Source organism: Anastrepha ludens, chromosome 3, assembly GCF_028408465.1.
Source record: "Anastrepha ludens isolate Willacy chromosome 3, idAnaLude1.1, whole genome shotgun sequence".
Classification (NCBI taxonomy): Eukaryota; Metazoa; Arthropoda; class Insecta; order Diptera; family Tephritidae; genus Anastrepha; species Anastrepha ludens.
In genome coordinates, this window is record NC_071499.1 from 99,440,259 (window position 1) to 99,453,097 (window position 12,839).

Below are 12,839 nucleotides of genomic sequence, written 5' to 3' on the forward strand. Positions count from 1 at the left end.
AATGTTTTGATATTAATAGGACTATCAATAAGTTCGTGCGGTTTTACAACAGATGGCGTAACTTGATTATTATTCCATCGATCCACATTTCCAAACATTCATTGGAGAGCTACTGTCGTAAGGCACAAACGTCAGTATAAGTTTTTTATTTGAAGCGTAAACAACAATATTTTTACCACACTTGAAAATGTCGAATTTCGTGCCAAATAATGTGTTTTTGCGGGGAATTCTTCTTCATTATTTTAATATGAAGAAAAAAGCAGCCGAAAGTCATCGTATCTTGGTGGAAGTTTATGGTGAGCATGCTCTATCTGAGCGAACGTGCCAGAAGTGGTTTGCACGCTTTAAAAGTGGTGATTTTGGCTTGGAAGACGAAGAACGCGAGGGTGCGCCGCCAAAGTTCATGGATACCGAATTGGAGGAATTGCTCGATCAAGATCCGGCTCAAACGCAAGAAGAGGTTGCAAAAACTTTGGGAGTTGATCAATCAACCATTTCCAAACGTTTAAAAGCCATGGGAATGATCCGAAAGGTAGACCATTGGGTGCCGTATGAATTGAAGCCAAGAGACGTTGAACGCCGTTTTATGGCATGCGAACAACTGCTTCAACGGCACAAAAGAAAGGGTTTTTTGCATCGAATTGTGACTGGCGATGAAAAGTGGGTCCATTACGACAATCCAAAACGTCGGGCAACGTATGGATACCCTGGCCATGCTTCAACATCGACGTCGGCGCAGAATATTCATGGCCTGAAGGTTATGCTGTGTATCTGGTGGGACCAGCTGGGTGTTGTGTATTATGAGCTACTGAAACCGAATGAAACGATTACGGGGGATGTCTACCGACGACAATTGATGCGTTTGAGCCGAGCACTGCGAGAAAAACGGCCGCAATACGCCGATAGACACGACAAAGTTATTTTGCAACATGACAATGCTCGGCCACATGTTGCACAAGTGGTCAAAACATACTTAGAAACGCTCAAATGGGATGTCCTACCCCACCCGCCGTATAGTCCAGACCTTGCGCCATCCGATTACTATCTCTTCCGATCGATGCAACATGGCCTGGCTGACCAGCACTTCCGTAATTACGATGAAGTCAAAAAATGGATCGATTCGTGGATTGCGGCAAAACCGACCGAATTTTTCACAAAGGGAATCCGTGAATTGCCAGAAAGATGGGAAAAAGTAGTAGTAAGCGATGGACAATATTTTGAATATTAAATTTGTAACCATTTTACGTCAATAAAGTTTCAAATTTCGAAAAAAAACCGCACGAACTTATTGATAGTCCTATTAGTATTGGTTTCCAGTTCAATACAAAATAGTGGTAACGGTTTTTTTGTTGTTCTTTGTGTTATATTAAATATATTTATATCTTTATGACCTTTTTCTCTTAATTCACTCTTTATTTCTTCTTGGTCGACAGAAGGATGCGTAATACTACTTTGAACCCCCTCTATTTTTTTGTTTGAAAGTATGCAGTTTTGTTTTAGCATTTGATATATTTGAGTGTACGTTCCTAAGTCATTTGCTTGAACAAATTTGCTATTTGCTATTGCACTTAAATAATTTTTTAGTGTCTGCATTCCACACCCTGCCCATATATTGGTGGTGGTTTATTATTAATATTTTAATTTTTTTCGCTATTTAAATTTTGAGCATTAGTAACAGTGTTCTGCCCACTGTTCGTTTGTGTATTTGTTTCGTTGTTTTCAGTTTCGTCATCAATAGCAAGAGATGCAAATTTGTGGACTTTGTATCGCCGCTTAGCCAGTTGGTTGGTGAGAGTGGTGATTCATCCAGAATCCAACTAGCGCTTCCGCACCATTTTGTTGCCACATCCTCGATACCAAATTGTTTAACAGTTATTTGCAGCAGGACTGTATCCAGTCTGTGCGGTTTAGGAACCTTATTAGGTTGTTGACGTCTACGCCAGACAGTTGCTCGAGACTCTCGAACAACGGTTTGTCCAGGGTTAACATTCTGTCCTTCCATAGGGCAGGGCATTCACAGAGGAAATGGAAGATTGTTTCTTTTTCCTCCGGTTGTTGACAACTATGACAGTATGTGTTGTGAGGGATGCCCATTTTGGCGGCTTGTTCTCCGATAGACCAGAAGCCAGTTATGACTGCCGTAAGTCTGCAGGTGTCCCGTCGTTTCATGTTTATTAATGTCAACGATTGCTTGAGGTTGTAGGTGGGCCATAACGTTCTGCTGATTTTGCATTTCGTCTGGTCTCTCCATCTACAATCTGCAATTCGAAGGTATTTTAGGGAAATTGCATTCTTGACCGCACCTAGTGGAGTGAATACTGGTACTGCAAGAGCGCTATTCATGGCAGATCCCCCTCTTGCCAGTTCATCAGCTTTTTCGTTACCTTCTATGTTCCGGTGTCCCGGGACCCAAATCAAGGTTACTCTATGGTTTTCACTCAAGTTGGTGAGGCTATTCCTACTTTGCTCCACCACTTTAGAGGTTGTTATAGTCGCGTCCAGCGCCTGGATTGCGGCTTGGCTATCCGAAAGAATAGCGATATTGCCCTTAAAAGAGAAATCTGCGATTAGTAACCTACAGGCTTTCCCAATTGCTAGTACTTCCGCTTGGAAGACGCTGCTGGTATTGGGGAGACGCACAGATTTTTCAATTCCAAGTCTATGAGAATATATACCAGCTCCAACACCACAGTCCATTTTACTGCCGTCTATATAGACTGTGGTATCGAAGTTGTTTAGAGAGAATCCCTTATTCCATTCTTTTTTAGATGGAAAGAGTGTGGCAAAATTCCTATTGAACGTTACCATCGGGACGATGTAGTCAGTCCTCACCGAGGTTAACTGAGTTTGTCGCAATAATAGACTAGCGTGACCATAAGTTTTTCTTTTCCAGCGACCCGCTTCATTTAACCTAAATGCACTCATGGTTGCCGTCTTCTTTATATGTAGGTCTATTGGAATAACGTGTGTCAGTGCATTGAGAGCCTCTCTAGGACATGATCTGATTGCACCGACCGTTATTGCACAGGCTGATCTTTGTATTCTGCCGAGTAATTTGGTATTGTACTCTCTCCCCAGAGCTTTCCACCAAACTACCGAACCATACGATGAAATGGGTCGTATAACCGCCTTATACAGCCATAATGTATGCTTAGGTTGAAGACCCCAACTTCTTCCAAGCATACGTTTGCAGGTATATAAAGCAATTTCTGCTTTCCTTACCCGTTCTTCGACGTTTAACTTCCAGCTAAGTTTGGAGCCCAAAATTACCCCTAAGTACTTTGCACTGGTTGATAAAGCCAGAGTTTGTCCGTTGATATTTGGTAGGGTAAAAGTTGGTACCTTGTATCTGGTGGTAAAAAGCATAAGTTCCGTTTTACGCGGGTTTAAACTTAGCCCACATCCTGTGGCCCAAGAGTTAAGCTAGCCTAACGCCCTTTGGATGATCCCACTGATCGTATTTGGACACAGTCCTGACACCATTAACACCAAATCATCAGCGTACGCCACCACTTTTACCCCACCTCCGTCAAGTTTTGTTAAGATTTTGCTGATCACACATAGCCAAAGAAGTGGAGATAATACTCCCCCTTGTGGAGTGCCCCCGTGGACCTTCTTGGTTATGTTGATATTACCCATATTAGCTTTGATGATCCTCGTTTCTAGCATGGAGATGACCCAGTTACTAATGCAACTGTCCACCTCCAGGTCTATCAACGCCCGTTGGATGGCATCTGTGCTAACATTGTTAAAGGCGCCTTCGATATCCAAGAATGCCGCCATGGTATAATGTTTGCTCTCTAGAGAGCCCTCTATTGTTCCGATAACCTCGTGAAGCGCCGTCTCCGTAGATTTGCCTTTAAGGTATGCGTGTTGTGCAGTTGATATACCAGAGCTCTCCAAAGAGCTTCTGAGGTGCGTATCCAAAAGTCTTTCAAAAGTTTTTAACAGGAAAGACGAAAGACTGATTGGCCTGAAGTCTTTCGCTGATTCATGTCCTTTTCTACCTACTTTTGGTATGAAGACGACCTTGACTAGTTTCCAGCTGTCTGGAATATGGCCTAAGTTTAAACACGCTTTAAAAATTTCCTCTAGCCATGGTAGGATGCAGTCCAAGGTTTCGTGTAACATCTTTGGAATGATCCCATCTGGCACCGGAGATTTAAAGGGCGAGAAAGATTTGATTGCCCATGCAACTTTTTCTTTGGTAATAATTTCATTTGCAAGATGCTGTGGATTATATTGGCTCCGCCTAATGTTTCCCCTCTCACTTTCGTAAGCGCTGCATCCCGGAAAATGCGTGTTTAGCAGAAGCTCTAGCGATTCTTCTGCTGCAGCAGTCCAAGTTCCATCAGGTTTCTTGACCCAAGAAGCCATAGAGTGGTCTTTGGAAAGAACCCGGCTAAGTCTAGCGGAATCCCTAGTGGATTCGATTGACGAACAAAATTCCCTCCAGCTCTCTTTTTTGGCGACCCTGATTGCCTTCTTGTACTGTCTCCGACTTTCTCTGTACAATTCCCAATTTCCCGTCGAGTAGCTGAGGTTAAACGTTGATCTAGATTTTTCCCTTAGTTTTAAGAGCTCACTAGTCCACCAAGGAGGGTGAGTTTTTTTGCTAAATTTTATGGGGCAGGACGTTTTGTAGGCCCTACTAAATGCCTTTTCCAGTGTTATGACCCTACTCTCAAGGCTTTCCGTGAGAGTGATTTGAGGGATAGGAGTCCCTCCTATCCTCTTGTTTACTGCATTTTTGAACCTCTTCCAATTGGTTCTTAAAGGATTTCGATACGGTAGGGGTGGATCTACCTTAAGATCCAAATCGTAGAGGATCCAACTACGTAGTTTGGTAATTTGCTTTGGCTCAAGTCTATTTTTGTTTTTGTTTTTTATTGGTAGTTGACAAAGTTGAGTACTTTATGGGTGAGTTTCGTGATCTCTTTATGAGAGGCTGCGGTGTGTTCAATTGCTCATTTAAAGCGTGAGGTTGTACACTAAAAGGTGGGGAGATGGCAAGCAAAGGTTTGTTTGATACGGTTGTTGTTGCAGTGTACAAAATTTATGTTGTTGTTGATGATGAGTTGGTTGTGGTTGTTGTTGGCATTCCGTTTGTGCTCCCGCACGCTGTGAGACCGCCATTGAACGGCTAAGCATGAAGGTTGACGCTCTCTACGCTTTGCGGTAATCCTGTAGAGTTAATAGAGAGGGCTGTCTTTATTTCATTTGCTTTCTTTTGCATTGAGTTCGCGCGCGTAATTGCCGGAGTGTTCTCAGTTTCAAAGGTCATTGTTTTTGTTACAGGTTCACTCGCGGATTGGTTTCCTCTCCAACACACAGCTGTACTCCGCGACACCATATGCCACGAAATACCCCCAAACCATAACATTTCCTTCATCGTGTTTAACTGTTTTCAGCACGTTGTTCTTTTGAAGCTCTTTATTCGGCTTTCGCCAAATATTTTGTGGTCCTTCTGTTTAGCAAATTCTAGCCTCTTTTTCTTATTTACCTTCGAATTGAAGGGTTTGCGTTGGCCACTATACCCAGCCTTATATAGGGTATTCCGAACAGTTTGGGGGTCCTGATTTGATTTCAAATGAATTTTACAGGGTCTCGCACAATTTTACAGCCGAAGTGTTTGGATTTTGTACCACCGTGGACACCACAATTACCGTTCGGTTAATTTTTTTGGGCGGCCAGATCTGCTCTCCGGAGTTATTTTGCCAATATTGCAATAATGCATAACGATGATTCGAACGCCGGACCATGATATATCGACAAGTTTGCCATTTTCGCGGTAGGATTTTTTTTCCAAATACAGTTTTATCAATAATTGACGTAGTTCTAGGGAAATTTCAGCACCACGGCCCATTTTGGTCTATGTCAAATGAAATCGCGATTAAAAGTCATTGCGGCCGTATGCAATTCCTAAAACGTACGGATAAGTAAAAAGCAAGAGTGAAAAAAACGGGAGTTTAGAATTACTACGCCAAAAGCATAACCTAACATAAAGAAAATGCCAATACTTTATTGATGTGAGTTTGTGCTTTATTTTACATTTCAAGGTTGAGCTTATAAATCTATGTCGATATTAATTTTTGTTTTTATTCAGATATGTAATATATAAATACATTTACGTTTTCTATTTTTTTACACTTTCATTAGAAGAAAAGTTATGAGTTATAGTTACTGAGAATTTTGATTTTTCGAGTGTGCCAATACTTTTTTGACTTACTGTATGTCACGTTGCCCTGGCACCCATATCAAAAGGTTGAGGAAATATTTCGCCACCTCTATAAGCGACGCTCGGCATTTATGAGAAATGACGGAATTAGTGTCAACCCCACCAAGAGATTTAATCGCCGCCTGACATTCGGAGTAAATATACATTTTTCGGAAGGCAGTCACATTTTTTCCTAACCGTACAACTCTCATTAATGGCTAGAATTTCAGACTGAAATACTCTTCAGTGATTGGGAAAACGGGACGAATCGCTTACTCTTGGCTTTTTACAGTAGAGACCAAATCCAACTTTATGGTCAAGCTTTGAGCCATCCAGGTATATTTTCAATCCACTTACATTTTGCTGGAAATCTAGTACTAAATAACCTTTTAAAGTATGATTCATTCAAACAATAGTCAATAAGGTTCCAGATCCAGTGTTATATCCAAATGCCCAACCCCCAAATTGCGCCATTGATTAGTTGCGACAAGCCGAGCAGCAGTGTTACCTGTATTCTGTTTACCAACTAAATCTAGGGGAGGCAAGAAGAAAAGAGTATTCAGAACATCAGAGAGTGTAGTTCTAAGAGCGCTGCTGATACATATACGCGCCATACGTTGAACCCTCTGAAGCCTGTTTCTAAACGTTGTCTTGTCGAGAGCCGTCCACCAGACTATAATCCCGTAAAGGAGGGTAGCTCTGATAACGATCATATACAGTCAGTCAGTGCTCCTAGGAGAAAGACCCCACCTGGGTCCTATTGCCTTTTTGCATAAAAATAGAGCTATAGTAGTGTTCGGCCACCAAGCTTTTTGGCAGCTATTACAGCTAGGTTTTTACGATTGACCGTTCGCTTGTTTTGTGAGAAATATTACGAATTTTCAATGAAACTCAGAGAAGATGTTTATTTAGTGCTTATTTTGCTAAAGCCAGCACCAACACTGTTCAGTTAATAATAGTTTTTAAGTTATTTGTTTGTAAAATTTGTCTTTTACTTTTAATATTAATTCTTCTTCTTCTGTATTGCTTATTCGTTTACGAATCTATAGCGATCATACAATATTTATATCCTTTTGTTTATTAACTACACTATTCAAAACATATTAATTTATATTATTTAAAATTTTTTTATAAATATCTCTATTTTTAGCTGATCCCATAGTTCTGCAACAAGGCATATGCCCGTCCAATGCCTTATATTTCGTAACCATGATAACTGCTTCCGGCCAACGCATCGTTCAATTTAAAGCATTTTTGTTTTCGAAAAACTTTACAATTTATTTCATAGGTTAAAAAATAAGTGGTCCTGTGTTTGTTACTTTACAATTTACCAAGTTCACCGATCCCAGCTGATGTCGGAATTCGAGTGTCGAAATATTTACTTAGCTCTGATTATATTATATATATATATATGTGCGTGAGAATGCAAGTCGATACGAATATTTGAAAATGGCAAATATGTGATAATGTGTATTAATATAATGCAAGTACAAGTACAAGAATTAAGGTGACCAGATGTAGAAGTAAAAATATTAGAATATTATATAGTAAATTGAACTATAATACTAAACTATGAAATTAAACTACACAATTAATTTATAATTAAACTACAATATATCCTGCAAATCCGGTGCTCATCCCAACAAGTAGCTTTCTTTACTCTGTCCTCTACATTCATGTTCCGGTTTAGTTTCTTGTCTCGAATTGCACCTAAATATTTGGCGCTATCTCCTATTTTAAGCCTTACACCATTTAATGTTGGCTTCACAAATTGTGGAATTTTGTATTTCTTCGAAAACAGCACTAATTCTGTTTTTGGAGGATTCTATATTAACTCAAACCACTATTGAGAGCCCATCTAGATAGCTTATTACGAGCAGTCCGCATTAGATCGTTCAGAGTTGAAAGATATTTGCCACACGTGACAACAAGTACGTCGTCTGCATAAGCAATTGCTCTACAGCCCCGAGCATCAAAAGCATGTCGTTGACCAGGTTCCACAGAAGAGGAGAGAGAACGCCTTCTTGAGGAGTTCCTCTACAGTCTGTGCGAGCGGTGCAAGAGGCACCTAATTTGGAAATTATTTTCCGACTAACCAGCAGGTTACGTTCTAGTTGCTTAATTGACATATCAACTCCAACCTTACAAAGGGCCGAGAGTATTTTCTCTGGAGCGATATTATTAAATGAACCTTCAATATATATAGAGGCTGTTAAAGTATAATATTTAACCGAGAAAGATTTCTCAATAGTTCCCACAAGTGGGCAAGGCAACATTTTATGTGAAGATCGATCAAACGTTCCAGAGTTTTTAAAAGGAACCATGACACGTTGATTGGTCTGAAGACCTTCGGAAGAACGCGCGAAATCTTTCCAGATTTGGGAATAAAAACCACGTTGATATCTCTCCATTTACCGGGAATATATGACAGCCTGAGGCAGCTTTTAAAAACGACCAGGGCTACTGGAGCGATATCGTCAGTATCGGATACAAACAACAGGAGGAATCGTCGTGCAAACGATAACTCACCCCGATGTCTGGTACCACTTGAGAACGATGGTCAAAAGCTGCCACCTCTTAATCTAGGGTGTTATGCGTCACCGTGCCCTTTGGATTATTGCAGCCACGAGAAAAATTCGTCTGTATTTTACGGCGCCTCCTCAACACCGGACCTAATTGAGGAGTAACTGTAACATAACCGCAGCAAGGAGCGCTGGCTCAGCGGTCTTTTGAGATCCCCAAAAAATTTGAAGACTCCGGATTCCTCCCCCGGCAGCCCCGTTGAATAACAATGGACAGCAGATAAGCTACTCGGATGCTCTCGAAGGCATCCGCTTGGAAGTGCTGCGCAAAAACTATCCTGCGAAGACGCTAGGTTAGGAAGACTTAACTGTGCTTCAGGAGGCCAATTTGGATGAGGTCATTAATGGATGGACTCGCCCGCTGGTCTTCTGCGGGGTGTATTTCCGGCAGGGTCTACTAGGGTCTACTACAGGACCGCGGAGTGGTTAGTAGGCGTGGCACCCAATCTTGCGGCGTGCAAAGGCTCGCACCTTGACTCGTAAAGTGGGGACGATGTACCCCACCGAGTACCTGCCGAGGGCTGCTGAAAGCTCAGAACAGCGGCTTGAAAATTGAAGCATAAAGTATTCTGAGCAGCTACGTCGAGGATGCAGGGCTCAGGCTTAACCTGAGCATTGACGAGGACTCGTACGTAACCGTAAAAAGGACGGGTTACCGATTGAATTACCGATTCAGCTCTGTCACCATGAAACCTTCTGTCTCCATGGTTGGCCGGAGATAAGGAAGCCCAGCCGGAACATGTGGTTACGGGTGAGGGTAGTGATCCTTCAGCAAAAATGGTCCCTACGCCTTACATACCAACTATGGTAGAGGTCCCTCCTGAAAGGGAACCTAGCCAATTCACTGGGCCGACACAGCCCGGGCAAGTTATTGGACCAGCCAAGAACTCCTCGATGGGCTAGACTTAAGTAAGTTCGAGCTGGACAAAAGGAGCGAGAGCGGTTGAAGTTCTCAGATGAGGATGAGCCAGAGGAAACCCAAAAAGAATGACCCCAAAAATTTTGAAAATAGCCCAGATCAATCTCCATCTTGCGGTAGCGGCATCAGCCGTCACGATAGTCTACCCTGGGAGATCTGGGCATAATACTGGCTCGAGTGACGTGGGCCTGCAGAGGCCAGATTAGGGGCCTCAACAACAGCAACAAAAAGGTAAGGCCTGCCATCCAGGCACTGCCCGCAAAGAAACCGTAACGGCATCAGCATACTGTGCGTGGGATAATGATGGGATATGATGCTGGAAGCAAAGATAGATAGTCTTAACGACTCCATTTCTACTGCCGTTGAATGTAGCTGTCCTGAGTCTAAAACAAAAAACAAAACCAACACGTTGGTGGTCGTAGGAACTCTCAGCAATTCGGAAGGCCGTGCAAAGGCAATTTAATAAAGCCATACGTATCGGGTGCTGGGACGAATACGCTACCCTTCTAAGGAAATTAGGAAAGCCAAGAACGGCAGTTTCAGAAAGTTCTGCGAGGAAATAACCTCAACCCTGGTTGCAGCTACGCTCCATAAAACTATGGCTAAGAAGAAAGTGGATAATAAACTAGGCATCAAAAAGATAGATGGCACATATAGATGTGATGTAACTCAAATCCTGAGGTCCTATACCAAGTTTTCGAGGCCATCAATCGGACTTAAAGCTGGCTAAACAAATATTTAGCTCCTTCAAGCCATATAAGACCCCGCGGGCCGATGGAATCCACTCGGTAGTAATATAGTAAGGCGAGGAGCTAATAATACCACACCTAGTTGGGGTAATGCGATACAGTCTTGCGCCAATAGGGTGGAGAAAAGCACAAGTGATTTTCATACCAAAAGTAGGCAGAAGGGACTATTCACTGGCTAAGCCTTCAAACCAATCAGTCTCACCTTCTTTGTATTAAAAGCAATAGAGAAGATGATCGATAATGTAATTATAGCGAGAGGCTCGAGAGGTTCGAGAACACTATTTGCGATTTACTGCAAAGAGCTTTAAACCTTACAAAAAGATAGTGCTGGGGTTGGACTGGGGTTTCACCAGGAAAACAGCCTTACCAGAAATGAAAGAGATCAGCATAGCGGGGTTGCTATTGATTTGGTCAGCGACGTTAAGTATCTTGGCCATGAATGGATGGTTAACTGGAAAAGGCATGCTGACGCAACCCTGTTCAAGACAACAAAGGCTCTCATGATCTGCAACGTCTAGCAGGAAAATCGTGTAACCGAAGAAGCCTGAGATGAATGTACATCATGATAATAAGACCAATGGTGACATACGGAGCGGCCACTTCGGCGTCGGGAGTCACTTTCTCGACAGTGCGAGCAGTGCTTATTAAGCTTCAGCGGTTAGCAAGCGTGTGAATTATGGGAGCGATGCGGGCCTGTCCTAAAACTTCGATGGATGTGATGCTCGAGATGACTCCGCTCCATATAGTCACATTAAAGTCCCCCTAAAGAGCGAAAAAGAAATAGACTCCAGAATCGCATACTTCAATGACAGTATAGTGTATGCAACAACAATTTCCACACCTATATTCAAGATGAGTAAAAACAAATACAAATTATCCCATAAAATCTTGGAAAAAATCAGAGAAAAGCGAAAACTAAGGCAACAATGGCCATTTACACGTTCCCCAGATATTAAAAAAAGGCTGAATATAGCAACAAAAGAAATTAAAGATATATTAAAAGTGGAAAAGGACGAAAAATTTTAAAAATATATCGCATCACTGGGAGCTACTAGAGCTACAAACTATACACTATGGAAGGCCTGCAAAAAGATCGACAACACAGTTATGCACCAACCACCTCTAAGGACTAGGACAATTTCTTGGGCGAAAACACCAAAAGAAAAAGCAAAAATACTCGCTGATCATTTTAAAAAAACATTTACAAATCAACATAATAACCAAGACATTGACAACTCTAAATTTCATGCTCACCTCACAAATAACATAAATATACCAATCAAAAAAATAACTTCGAAAGAAATACGAATAGCAATTGAGACAAAAATTGAAGTAAATAAATCCCCAGGATATGACGGAATCACAGGAAGGATTCCAAAGGAGTTACCTGACAAAGCCACTCTCTACTTAAGAAATATATTTAACTCAGCATTACGAATGAAGTATTTTCCACTGCCTTGGAAGGTTGCTGAAATCATCGCAACACCCAAACCTAATAAAGACGCCTCTGAAGCTTCTTCATAGAGACCAATTAGTTTATTACCATCATTATCCAAACTTTTTGAGCAGTTTATACTCGACCGCCTTGACCCCATACTACAGGCGCGAAACTTATTTCCTTCACACCAATTCGTATTTCGTAAAAAGCATTCAACAATTACATAGAGTAACAAATAAAATATTGTCAGAAATTGCGTTGCTGTGTATCTTGATGTAGTGAAAGCTTTCGACAGCGTGTGGCACAAGGGTTTAATATTTAAACTTAAACAGTATCTTCCACTCGACTACTATTTGTTAATGAAAAGCTATTTAGCAAACAGATACTTTTATGTGAAATATAGAGGCAAATATTCTAACATTCAACTCATGGAAGCCGGTGTACCTCAGTGCAGTGTACTAGGGCCAGCTGATATTCCCTTGCCTGCAAGTATGGACATGATAGCAACTTTTGCAGATGACATCGTCCTATTGGCAACTCATAAAACCTTAGAAGCAGCAACAAATAAGTTACAACAGATTTTGAACAAAACACTAACATGGTTTAATGCTTGGGGTATACAAGTCAATAGTGGCAAAACAATTTATGTAGTTTATTCCAACAAGAAAGTAGGACACAAGAATCTAACAATAAACAATTCACAAATCGCGATAGACACCAAAGCAAGATACCTTGGAATGACTATTGACTCTAAACTCCTCTGAAAAAAACATATCACGTTAAAAAGAAATGAGGTAAAAACAAACTCCGACAACTATACTGGCTACTTGGCAGGCGCTCGAAACTGTCATTGCTGAATAAAACCCTTATATACAAAACTGTGATTGTGCCAATCTGGGCATACGGCATAGAAATCTGGGGAACTGCAAGTAAT

The 12,839-nt window shown here is 41.5% G+C and overlaps 1 long non-coding RNA gene across 1 annotated transcript; it reads left to right on the forward strand.

Moving 5' to 3' along the window:
• Positions 1-6,239: 6,239 nt before the first annotated feature.
• On the forward strand, positions 6,240-7,704 carry LOC128858591 (uncharacterized). The gene is made up of 3 exons (XR_008454037.1): positions 6,240-6,372; positions 6,440-6,553; positions 7,368-7,704. It is a non-coding gene; the product is annotated as an uncharacterized LOC128858591 (long non-coding RNA).
• Positions 7,705-12,839: the final 5,135 nt, after the last annotated feature.